Source organism: Harpia harpyja, chromosome 3 (assembly GCF_026419915.1).
Source record: "Harpia harpyja isolate bHarHar1 chromosome 3, bHarHar1 primary haplotype, whole genome shotgun sequence".
Taxonomy (NCBI): domain Eukaryota; kingdom Metazoa; phylum Chordata; class Aves; order Accipitriformes; family Accipitridae; genus Harpia; species Harpia harpyja.
Genome location: NC_068942.1, coordinates 82,670,987 through 82,683,414, shown reverse-complemented (window position 1 = coordinate 82,683,414; position 12,428 = coordinate 82,670,987).

Here is a 12,428-nt window from a genome sequence, read left to right as displayed (position 1 = left end):
GGAATAGCATGGCAGCAGGATTACATTCCAGCCACAGCTGAGGGTAGCACAACATTTGTCTTTGTGCAGGAAGCCAGAACAGAGCTTGGCATCATCCAGGTTTCAGCTGAATCCTATTTTGCAGCTTTAGTAGGACGAAGCAGGGCTGCAGCACAGTGCTTACCTTGTGCAAAACAGTCTATTCCTTCTCTGTTATTTTGGATCTGGTGCCACAGTCTTTACAAAGAAAAAACTCTCATTAAATGTGTTCTTGTTTTCTGTTCTTTGGGTTTTTTCCCTCCTTGCTGGAGCTCAGAAGGGTTGTACACCACCAAAGCAGGTATAATTAGTTGGTTTGTCCAGAACTAAGTATTAGTGTTACGAAGTGGAGATTTGGCAGAAAGCTTATCTGTGTTGCCTTTGAGATCAGTGTCCCCAGTGTGGTCACCTAAGACTGCAGCAGAGACCTCCAAAACACATCATTCTGTTTCTAAAATACAAGGTGTTATTTGTGCAGAGAAGACAGTTCTCTAGTGTTTTTCTTCCCCTGTGACTTTTATTTACTGGCAGACAGTATGAAAATGTGCAGCTGCATTTAACTTCATATTTTCAAATAGACATTTCAGGTCTGATTTTTGCTATTTGATCCATTAATCATATATTTCCCTGAGTCCAGAAATTATGTTTAAAAATTCTATATAGTTATGGCTTGTTAGGGTAAATTGGTTTTCACAATGGCTTTATTCACTTCTACCATGTTTTTCTGAGAATAATCTGGCTGACTATTATTTTCCACTGTTTCTTTCATCTGCTAGTTCCAGCAAACTAAACTGGATATTCCCCGTGATTCCAAAGTGTTCTTGCTGGTTTTGTGGAAGTTATTTTTATTTCACAGATACTGAAAAAATATGAACATTTGATGAAAATACCCACGTTCACTTGCAAGTCCAAGAATTTCCAAATTGTTGCTGTTGCTGATTAGTTTCCTATGAAAAAAAGGATTGTTAGCTTATGAGGTATCAGATTATAGCACCGCTCTGTATCGTCCATGCCATAAGTAGCTAGTAATGAACAGCCAAATTTATCAGCTCTTAAGATACTCAGTAGCTAAACCATTAGCTCATGTTGAAAATCTTCAACTGTTTTAATGGATTCTAGCCATAGAATATTCACGCATTAAAAAAAAAGTTGATATTAAAACCAAGAGTATCAGAAATGTAATATGAGATTTAAAATGAGAGTCTTGTAGGAATTAGATTATTCTTGTCTAGAAACACAGTCCACAAGTTCTTTAACATCCTTTCTAACATGAGACAGCAAAACCCATTTGAAGAAATGAAGAACAGATGAGGAATAACCCAGGAGCAAATGCTGAATCCCCAGTGAACAAAGATTTCAACCAGTTCTGCTGAAAACTGTTGAATGGGACGTGTGCTAGGGAAGGGAGAAGAAACGCAGCAGAAAGAAAATCAGGAAAGCTGAAGGCCATGTTTGCAAGTTCCCTCGTATTTGCTGTGGAAGTAAAATGATGGTAATGAGGACAGCCTCAAATGAGACAGCGGGGTAGACAAACTTGGAAAACCTGAGCTTCTGGGTCATTTCTAAGGCTCTGGGAAGTACCTTACCTTCCTAATATCAATGAAGTCACTTTGTAAGTTTATAGAAAGTTCTGGGGAAACAAAGTAAAACTGCAAACAGAAGCCTGAGTGGGAGACTCTCCTTGGGCACTCTCAGCAGGCTGCATGCAACAACATGCAGAAAAAACACTTATTGCTTAAATTATGCATCCCCATTTATCTCCAGGTAGACTTTGAAGTGCTTTTGCTAGAAGAACTCTGTCTTCAGAATGAATTTCTCATTTTATTGCTGAGCAGATACGAAGCAAAAGGAGAACCGCACGTTCGTTTAAAAATTCCTAGCAATGCGCCGCATGCTGCTGTGGTTACAGAAATTAATTTGATGGTTCATTCGAGCAGCCTGCCTTTGAACTGGGCAAATCCCAAATCAATGGAGAGCACCGGCTGAGGCTGGCTGCTCCATCCCGCAGTGCTGATGGGTCCCTAACGAAGCTTTGCACGTGATGCCTTTCCAGCTATGGGTGCCGACGGACCCGGGTGTCATCTGGAGGTTTCTCCCGTTCCTGGTGACCTGAAGCAACTGGGACACGGCCACGATGAGAAAAGGATCTGCCAAAAACCTCACTGACAGTCTCTTCCAGGGATGCGAGGCCCTGACAAGCACCCTCACTCCCCGCATGCGTTTTAGGCTCCTGCTCGCAGCATGGAAGCAGAGTGCTAAACCGTGCGAGCCAGAAACATCACCTCTGCCGACAGCATTCACACACAAGAAACAGCCAACCCACAGCTCCTCTGCCACCTTTCGGTACCTGCCAGCCACTTTGTAGATGCAAATGACGTTTTTTGCAACTTAACAAGCTCCCCACTAACATTTTGCATATTCAGTTAATGGAGGGTTCCTGAAAAGTCGGATTATTGTGGGGCATATGGCACATCCACATCTTGTTACATCCATGTGGCATTTCCCAGGGTAGAAGTTTTTGTTATTGATGCTCTCTGTCAAGCTCAGGACACAAAATAACTGCAAAGCACCAATGTTTTCCACAGAAAAAAAAAAACAAACAACATTAAAAAAATTTTTTTTTTCAAAGTATAGAAAAAGTAACTATGGACAGAACAGCAACTTGCATTTCCATATTACTGTGGCTCATCCTCTTCCTGGGGCAAGCACTAATGTGAAGAGTGGTGCAATGAGGGATTCAGCAGGTATGTGCAAGAGCAGCTGTAGGTTGTGCAGTAGAGCACCAAAGTGCGTTGTGAAGCAGACATTAGTATTTTGGTGATGAGCACTGGCACAGGTATCCTGAACTTCTCAGACTTCTGCAAAATGGACATACTTAACCTGTTCCTGATGTACTGAAGAAGCTCAATTTTAACATTCAGCTCCATTTGATATCACAGGCATGGAAGCCAGAAGCCCAGATCTCCAGATTATCTTTGGGTGACAGAAATATAAAAAAGCAAAATTGAGTCCACCCCAATTTTTAAAGGGCAATGCTGCAAAATAATCATGAGCAACGTTGTTCAGATCTTCTTGTACCCTTCTTTGGCTGCTATTCAGTTACCCTCTCAAAAAATACCTCCCCAGTTACAAGCAGCCTGCCAAATTTCAGTGTATGAAAATTTTTTCTGGGTTCATGCTAAACTTGGAAAGAGAAGATGCCAGAGTATGCTGGGCTCCTCCTCCCCACACTAGCCACCAAGGATTCAACCTTCCTTTCTTGTGCCTGCAATTAATTTAATGATACAAAAGTGCCATTTTGATGTTCAAGGACCTGATGAATTGGTGCTAGCAGGGACGCAGGCAGCAGACCAGCCTGTGAATGCAAAAAGGTAGAGGAGATGGAAGAAAAACAAGCCTCTTGTCAGCAGACAGTCATAACATCCTGGGTGCTTTCAGGTAGTCTTTAAAATGCCAGGACAATTATTCCTCACTCTACCCAGCTTTGCTGCCTTCATTTTTTAATGACCCAAGCTACAGCTTCTTCTTAGCTGAACCTGCTAATCTCAGGCATCGCTGGAGGGGAAGGTGCTGTTTATTAGGAACAAGTCACATGTGCAGCCTCTTCTTTTGCTGACCTCTCATCCTTTCAAGTAGAAAATACCCCTAATTTCCAGTTCCCTCACAGCAAGCATAAATCCCAAGCCCACCGATGGCAATGCTGTACGATGCAATGCAGGAGCGCAGGTTTCACTGTGGCTTCACAGTGCAGGGAGTTTTAAGCACTGGCCTTTGCCTTCCTTCCCGACTATATTATCTGAGTAACCTTTAAAAAAAAGACAAAGTCATTTAAAGTGCTATTAAGCAGCGTGGGTGCATAGTGCATCCCTCTGCCAGGCTGTGGCAGCCGTGGGGCTCTGTCATACCTTGCAGAGCACCACAAACAAGAAAAGATCATCAGCTGTTCAGAAATGATCCCCAGGGTCTCAGTTTGCATTAAAAAGAGTATATCCTTAGCTCAAATATAGGTATATCAAACAAAGGGTAATATAAGCTTATCAGCTGGAGAGCTGTCAATATTGCTTAACTTCTGAGTTGATTCAAATGTTTCAAATTATAGTCATCACAGGTAATCTTTAATTTAAACCAGGGAGCACTTTCTGAACACTGACTTACACTTTCTTTTGAAATAGGAAATACTGATAAATAGAAAATATAACCTGAGAATCTAGAGACAGAGGTTATCATTGACTTTGGTTATCCTCACTGTTGAGAATTTGCTCGTGTTAAAGGGGTCAGTACTGAGCGGCGCAGGGGCATGCCCTGAAGAAATCCAGGGTCTTACTGAGTGAAACAGGTTCTGGGCAGGACCGCGAGCCAACTGGTTAGGTCTGGGTTTAACCGAGGTGGAGCAGACACCTATTACTCGTTCACAGGAGGGGTCTGGCAGCCAGGATTTGCCGGGGAATTGTTGCAGATGAGGCTTGAGGGCTGTCTGACGCTGGTTCCCCTGACTGTCCCATCTCGTCTTTTCCTCCAGAGCACCAGCCAAAGCCCCTGCAGAGACACTTGAGGATCACATGGACGTGGTGCTGCTGGCACCTGGCTCCTGCCTTTCTGACATCTCGCAATAGTCTCACTTTTGTGAAGAGAGCAAAGTTTTTATAACCTACTCGTGCTCTCTAAGAGCTTACACATTTTGTAACTCCATCTTTATTGACAAAGTTTCTTCTGGGATGCTGTAAATCTGCAAGCTGGGTGACAGGCGAGGTTATGAATTAACAGATTCCCAATACGGAATACGCATCACCTGCAGCTGGTGACAAGTAATTAAACCGTCGCTGTTATCACTGTGGGGATAAGCACGGCAAGTTGGGGGGGGAAGGCACAGCTCAGTGCCTGCTCCGTGGGTGCACAGCACAGGCAGCTGGGGACCTCTTTGCCCCCACCGGGCAGCTCCTCCAGTCGCCTCCTCCTCCTCGCTATGGGGTAAGAGCCGGCAAAGGGCAGTGACCGCGCGCTTTCTGTGGTGCATGAGTTTTCTGGGTGGTACCTTCTTTGCATCACCTTAATGCAGCTTTTAAAACTGCACGTGGGCAAGATAAAAATGGTCCAAAGCATCTTTGCTTTCATCCGGTCCAATCTGGCCCAATTATCGCCTTGGTGGCTTAGGCTGGTGGCTGTGCTTTTGTGCTGCAGCAGGCGTGGGGGTTAGCAAGCAAGGCCAGCAAGTTGTCAGACGTCTGCCGGGTCTGCCAGCCTCCCCCTTCCCCAAGTCATTGGGCAACCTCCTCCCAGGTGGGGTGGTCGGCGGGGGACTGCTTCCACGGGGGAGAAGCTGTGAACGGCAGCTCCGCTCAGGGACCGCTTTCTCGTGGGAACTGCCTGCACTCAGAGCTCGTTTTAACCTCCCGGACCGAGGTCATTAGCTCCCAGGAGGAAGGGGGCTGGGCAAGGTAAATGCTGTAAAACTTCACAATTTTAAGGTATAAAAGACTCAAAGGAGTTGTTTAGACTCACAGAATAAAATTACATGTTTGTTCAAGCCTGGGAGAACTTCACCAGAAGGGATGATAAGGTGGAGGTGAGTCCCGGGGAGCACAGCCAGCAGCCCGGGCTCTCCGGTGCACCAGTTTCGTACTAACAAATACAAGCAGGAGCAGAAAAAGTCATCTGGACAGAGTCCTAGGGTTACGGCAGCCGAAGGCAGACCTGAGTCATGCTGCTTCCCATGTGTCAGGATAAGGCAGCAACAACAGAGGACCAGAACGCTCTTTTGTCACAAAGATCAACCTCAGTTTATCTTGTGCCTCCAGTACGTTGCTGCTTTATATTGGCTTTGGCATTTTCATGCATGAGAACAAGACAGTCTGACAGTCACGGGCAGCAAGGACAGCAGCCTGGGCTGCGGAAGGATCCACCTGAGGAACATCTTCTAGAACGTGAACAAACCACTGCTCTAGCCCAAATGGAGCTTGAATTTAAAAACGACCTTTGCCAGGTCCCCCCCAGTCAAAGCTTCCGTAGTTCACACCCACTCTGGTGTTTTCTCTTTAAAACACTTTTCTGAGATCAAAGCACTACTATTGATGATCATCCTGAAATACCAGGCAGAAAATAGAGCCCTGTTTTGCTGAGTTCTGGGCAAATCCATGTCAGACACGCAACCCAGGTCTAAGGATTGGCTCTGAGAAGTGGTTACAGAAACAAAAATGAGCCTCAAGGGTTCACGGGTGCTGACGATCCAGCGCTCAAGATGATTCCTCCGTGAGCACCAAAGGGGCAGAACGAGCACTCCAGATCCATCCTGCCGGGAAGTAAATTCCATTTAGCTCTTGACACGACCTCAGTGCAGTTACACGACGCAGAACCGAAGGCCTGTGTCAGAAGAAACCAGCCTCCACGCTGCTGGCCTGCACTTCCCACCCTTCACTACCGACTTCTCGGGCTTCTGGGAGCCGTGCAGCTCCGGCAGCGGCAGGGCTGGCGGGCGCGAGGCTCGTGCTGGAAGCAGGCGCATCCCAGATGTGGGATCGTCCCAGATGTGGGATCATCCCAGATGTGGGATCATCCCAGACATGGGATCATCCCAGATGTGGGATCATCCCAGATGTGGGATCATCCCAGGCAGCGGCTGCAGCCCCGGAGCACGCCGCCGGGCACGCCGATTCACCGGCGTATCCCTTCGAGGCTATTGGTGCTGAGCAGGTTCAGACCATCTGAAATTCCTTGCTTGATATTTTGATCGTCAGCATTTTAGAAACCATCTGTGTATTCTCTGATGATTCAAGTCTACTTGCTTCCCAACCATATTTAGCACAGACCTCGTTAACTTCTTCCCTACCAGAAGCTGCATTTCCCAAGCCAGGCAGAGCCCGACCCCGCGATGGCAGAGCTGAAAACACCCCGAGACCAGCTGTGCCTTTTGCTCTCACAGACCGACAAGAAAGCAACGCAATCGGTCATACAAAGCAGATCCCAGAATCTCCTTTTTGTTGCAATTATTTTTAGCTTACCCTGTTCATGAGCCCCCAAACACTCCTTCCTTACTATTCTGCATTTCTTTCTCCATCACTGGTAATGGGTGCTGGGACGCTTTCTGTAAAGTCTGTGGCAGAATGTTTAAGATAATTCCTCCTTCTCTCCTACCTGCACTAAAGGTCTGGGAAGTCAAGTGCTTGCAGCTTTAAAAATAACACCCAGCTGCTACACAGCATTTCCAGGAGCAGCCCATGCAATGGAAGAGAGCGTTTTATTTATCTGCAAAATCCAAAGCGTTTCAGGTTTGCAGCTGGCATCCTAATTTCCTGAGAGAAATAATCACTTTATTTCTTTGCATGGGTGGTTATAAATATTTGAACACACGACAGATAATACTATAAAGTTATCTATTGTTCAAAAATAAAAATAGAAATATATATCTATGTCATGGTAAAAACTTAAGGTCTGTACAACTGCAGCTTTATTAAACACAATTGTTTGGAAGAAAAATCTTGGTTCAGTGTATTAACAACATACAAAGAATTCTGCTTCTCAAACGTAGAAAAGATTTGGCAGGTAAATAATATATTCAATTATCAAGTCATAAATAACAACGTAAGTTACCATTGTCCTGCGAACCACTCTTATTTAACAGAGGAAAAACAAATTTTACCTTCACTTTATTGCCCTCTGGTGTAGAATCGAGGGCATGCACCGCCGCCACCGCCACCATCACTACCACCATCACCATCACTGCCACCACCACCACCACCATCCCACCACCATCACCATCCCACCACCACCACCACCACCACCACCACCACCATCACCATCACCACCACCATCACCGCCTCCACCGCCACCGGGCAGCAGCTCCCTCCTCTCCGGCGCCTGCAGAAGCTGCGGGGGGAGCCCTGCCCTCCTCACCTGGGGGTGACAACGGGCACTGGAGGATGCCACAGGAGGCAGATGAATATTTTCATAGGGCTCTTTTGAAATAAAGAAATAAACGGGATATTTATAAAAGACAGTGAATTAAAATGCATCTTGTCTTTAAAATATAATGCAATCTTACCAGAAAACCTGTCATTAACAGTTTTAAGGACAGAAAAAAAAATCTTTAAAATTAAAAATAAAAATGGCTATAAATATTCAAATGAGATTTTTACAGTTAGATAGACCCTTGGGGGGAAAAAGCCCCACCAACTGATTTTTTTTTTTCAAATGAATTGTTTATTGTGCCTTTGATCAGCATCGGTTCCCCAAGTCTAAGAGCCTGTCAGATTCTGTTATTTGGTCATCTCTGGGGGAAACGCAGCCAAGTGATTTAGGGCAACGAATCTTTCATGACATATGCTGCCTGACGTAGACTGTGATTAGAGCCGACACAAAAATATGGAACATAGATGAAAAGTAAATGTTGTTCCCTATAATTTGATGGGAAGGACTTTTTCAAGTATTACCATGTTTTGTTCAGATTAACTTATCTCTGCTTCTCCACAGAAACCCGAAGAGCTGGAGGGAAGCAAGAAGGAAACTGAGTAAATAAGTAAACAAGTAAACAAATAAATAAACACAAGATGATTAAGTTTTTGCATTCAGATTTTACCAAGAGCAAAAACAAAAGGATATTTGAAATGTTGTTATGCACAAACAGTTCAGTTAAAGTAAAGAATATATATATAATATATTTTTTTTATATAAATATATTTTTAAATAGATATTTTTTGAATGAGGGCGCTGAGGTCCAACGCTGCAGCGGCGCTGCGGGGCAGGAGAGCTCCGCGTACCGTGAGCATCTCCCCGTCTCTCTGGGAAGCGGGTGGGCAGCATCGGCCGCGGGGGTCCCCTGCCCGGGTCGGGGCGGTGGGGAATGGCAGCGGCTCCTCGCGGCTCCTGCTTCCCCCGCCGCGGCCGGCCCGAGGGACGTCCGTGGCACCGGGATCGTTTCCCTGGGCTGCCCTTAGCCGACCTGCGGTGCGGAGGTTCGGCAGCGAGATGGGTTAATGCGGATAGCTCAGCTTTTGGCAGAGCACTCGGTATGTTTTTACGCACACCCAGCGCTCGTGCTGCACCTATGTACGTACCCACACAAACACGCTTTGGAGGGTTTGTTGGAAAATGCTACACGTTAATGATGTACTAGTGCGTTAAATACCTTGATGGATCAACCAGCTCTAACAGATACACCAGCTTTACAGACAGTGATGATTCTGCTATCAAAAATCATGTGTTAAACTGACCTAACTGTATTTTTACTGCGTGACTCTCCTGACCTACATCAGCGGGCTGTTTGGCAATCCATTGAGTCAGTTTAGTAGCTGTGCCCACACGTTCCTGTATGGATTTGAAGGAAAGACAACGAGGTCTAAAGTGACGTACACAAAGTCACTCTACGATGTATGCATACATTCCGTAACTTTGATTTAAGCTAAATCAGTGCCTTCATCTTTTTTGTACCCGCTATCCCCCAAACCTTTTTCCAGCTGACAGTATGCTCCATATTCTTATTTACCAGTTTCTTTAAGTTAATAAAATTAACTTTGTTCTTCTTTCCCGGACAGTCAGAAGTAGGTGCTGAGTCTGTCAGCAGGCTGGAACCCGCCCTGCCACAGACTGACGGGGAAATGCATCCTGTCTTTGAGCAGAATTCAAGTGATCACCTTGCTGATGATGATATGATGGTTTCATTTGCTCAGTATTAAAAATGTTGTTTTCTTTCTGTTTCAAACTTGTTTAGCTGCTGCTCCCAGGCACTGGACCTTGTTGTACATTTGCTTGATAAATTAGAGACTTTTATTATCAGAAACCTTCTCTCCTGCAAGTGCTTAGGTAGTGATGAAATCATTTTTTTTCATTGGGTAAACTAAATAGATTGAGCTTGTTTAGTCTTCCACTGTAAAGCAGGTTTTGTGGACCTCAGGTCATTCTTGTCACCCTGAAACTTTTCTAGGTTGTCAACATTGTCCCAGGAAGGATTTGCACTTTCCAAAAGTGTGTATGAGAACTGTAACTACAACAGCTGTACACCAAACTGCCTCCAAGCCCATGTTTGGATTTATGAACCATTTTTGCATAATATCTCCATATCAGTGTACACAGGGATTCTTTGGTTACTGCTGAATGCAACAATATGTTTATTTTGTAATAATAAGACATTTTCAGTATGTCCAATACATCTCTAAAACACCAGCCAGGATATTTCTGCAGTGCAGCACTTCCAGTACTTTTTCAGTGGGGAAGGGGCAGCCCACATATCATTTAGGAGCTTGAATGTTTTCCCAGTTCCAAAAACACATCTTTGAGGTTTCATCATGCAAAGGTGCCTGCACAGCTCTGGTAAGCCTGCCCTTTCCATGTCCGGAGACTATTCCAGTTGCAGACCAGTGCAGAGATAGGTAACTGGGCAGGTACATGCACACGCCCAGTGTTAACAGTGGGTAACACTGGATGCAGGGGAAGTGTAACAGCACGAATATTAGTGATGGAAGTCTTTGAGAGTTACGTGTGTAGTGCTTGTGAATAATTACTGGCAGATTTTTCTAGCTGTCTCTTTTGATTTAGTAGCTTCAGTGCAAGAAGCAAACAGCCTAATCTGTGGAGCCAGTGGGTTTGCTGGTATTTGTGGGTTATAATTTTGCAAGGATGTGAGCAGATTACAAATTTCTCACCTGAGGACAAGTTTTCTGTTTCTGTTGCTGGGCTTCTGCAGGAGCACGTTCTGCATTACATGGAGCAATGCTGGCAGGAGAAGCCTCTGTGGGAGAAGTAACTGGGTGCATGGCCTGATGCATCTGCATCAGCTGGGAGCGGTAACTGGGTGCACAGCCTGATGCATCTGCGTGCATGGCCTGATGCATCTGCATCAGATCTCTGCAGCCGTGCCCTCCCGCCCTGTCACCTTGAGCAGGGCACTCTCACGGGCCTCCGGGAATGGCCAACAATTCTGGCTGCACCCGCCTGTGAGGTGCCAGCTCCAGTCAGGAGGTACTGGGTAACTGGAGCGCCCAACTGCTGTGCTCCAGCCAGAGGAACCTCCCGTTCCCGTAGTGCAGAAGAGCCCCGGGGAGGCCTCCTGCCTCCTCCTCTGCAAGCACACCCATACAAGTTCTCAGTTTCCCATTTCTAAAAACACAAGGTGTAGAAATTACAGCAGTAACTGTCTTCTGTGTGAGGCTCAAACCCCCGAAGATTATAAAACCCCCTTGTGGTCTAACAAACATTATATAATCAGATTTTTTTTTTTTCCCTAAATATGTTTAGAAAAACTTCTAAGTGCCTATGAGGTACAGCTTGTAGCCTAAGAGGAGGAATGATATAGGGGTGTCAAACCTACATTGCTAGCAGCTGGTATCAAATTAAGATATAGATTTGCAAATCTTCCAGCACAGAAGTGGTCCCATGGGGGAAGTCAGTAGCAGGATTGTGTGAGATAACGTGTCAAGGGAAAGTGTTGTCATAAATTTCAGGGGGGGGTGCACTGGGTTCTCAGCATGCTGCTGTGCTCAGCTTCAAAATATATTGGGCTGATAAGTGTATCCCTAATGTAACCATTTGGCAGCGTTGTCAGAGTGCTGCAGATGTTGGTTTATACTTAAGAATTAGGGAAGCGGCATTACGAAGTACTGCCTACCCGCTCCATTTAGACGTTTGGGGGTTTATTTCTGAAGCTTTAGTTTTCACATCTCCAAGGTATTTGCACCCCTAAACGGGTGCACACTGCAGTGCCGGACTGCCAGAGGACTGACAGTGCCTCCTCGCCGCGGAGAGGGATGCTCCCGGATCCTTTGGAAAGCAAACCTCGTGGTAGGGCTCTGCCCTATCAATGTGTCATGATTTTTGGGAAGGTTAACCTGCACAGTTGACTTTCCCATCCAGACATCGAGGACATACCTAGTCACCTTTCCAGACTCCCATCACTCCTTTTCCAGGGAATTAGGTGGATTCCCCCCTCCATCCCCTGTAAGACACAACCCAAAAGCTATGACTGCCTCAACAGCTTCCTCTCTGAGCTGTGTGTGTGAAGCAGTGGCTAAGATGACAGGACGTATATCGCTGTGGACAAGCACACAATAAAAAAAAAAAATGGCAGCAGTTTGCTTTTTTATGCATGGATTAAGCGTATACGTGCAGATATTAGCACATCTGCTATTCAAGTGTCAGCATAGGAATAGCTTCACAATCCCAAACTCGCCAGAAATTAAATGAAAGGAAATACAAAGGATTTGTAAAGCCCAGTAACAGAGAATTAGAAACTAGCAGAGAAGAACAGATGAAGATACTATTTTTTTATAATGGGATTATATTATCTTCTATCCTGAGATATTCAAAACCCAATTCATTTTTTTGTATGGCTTGCCATACTAATCATGAGTCACCGAGGCTGACAAAGAGCTTCTATGCTCTCACAACACAAGGATCTTTGCTAAGGTACAACGTGAGGAAAGGGC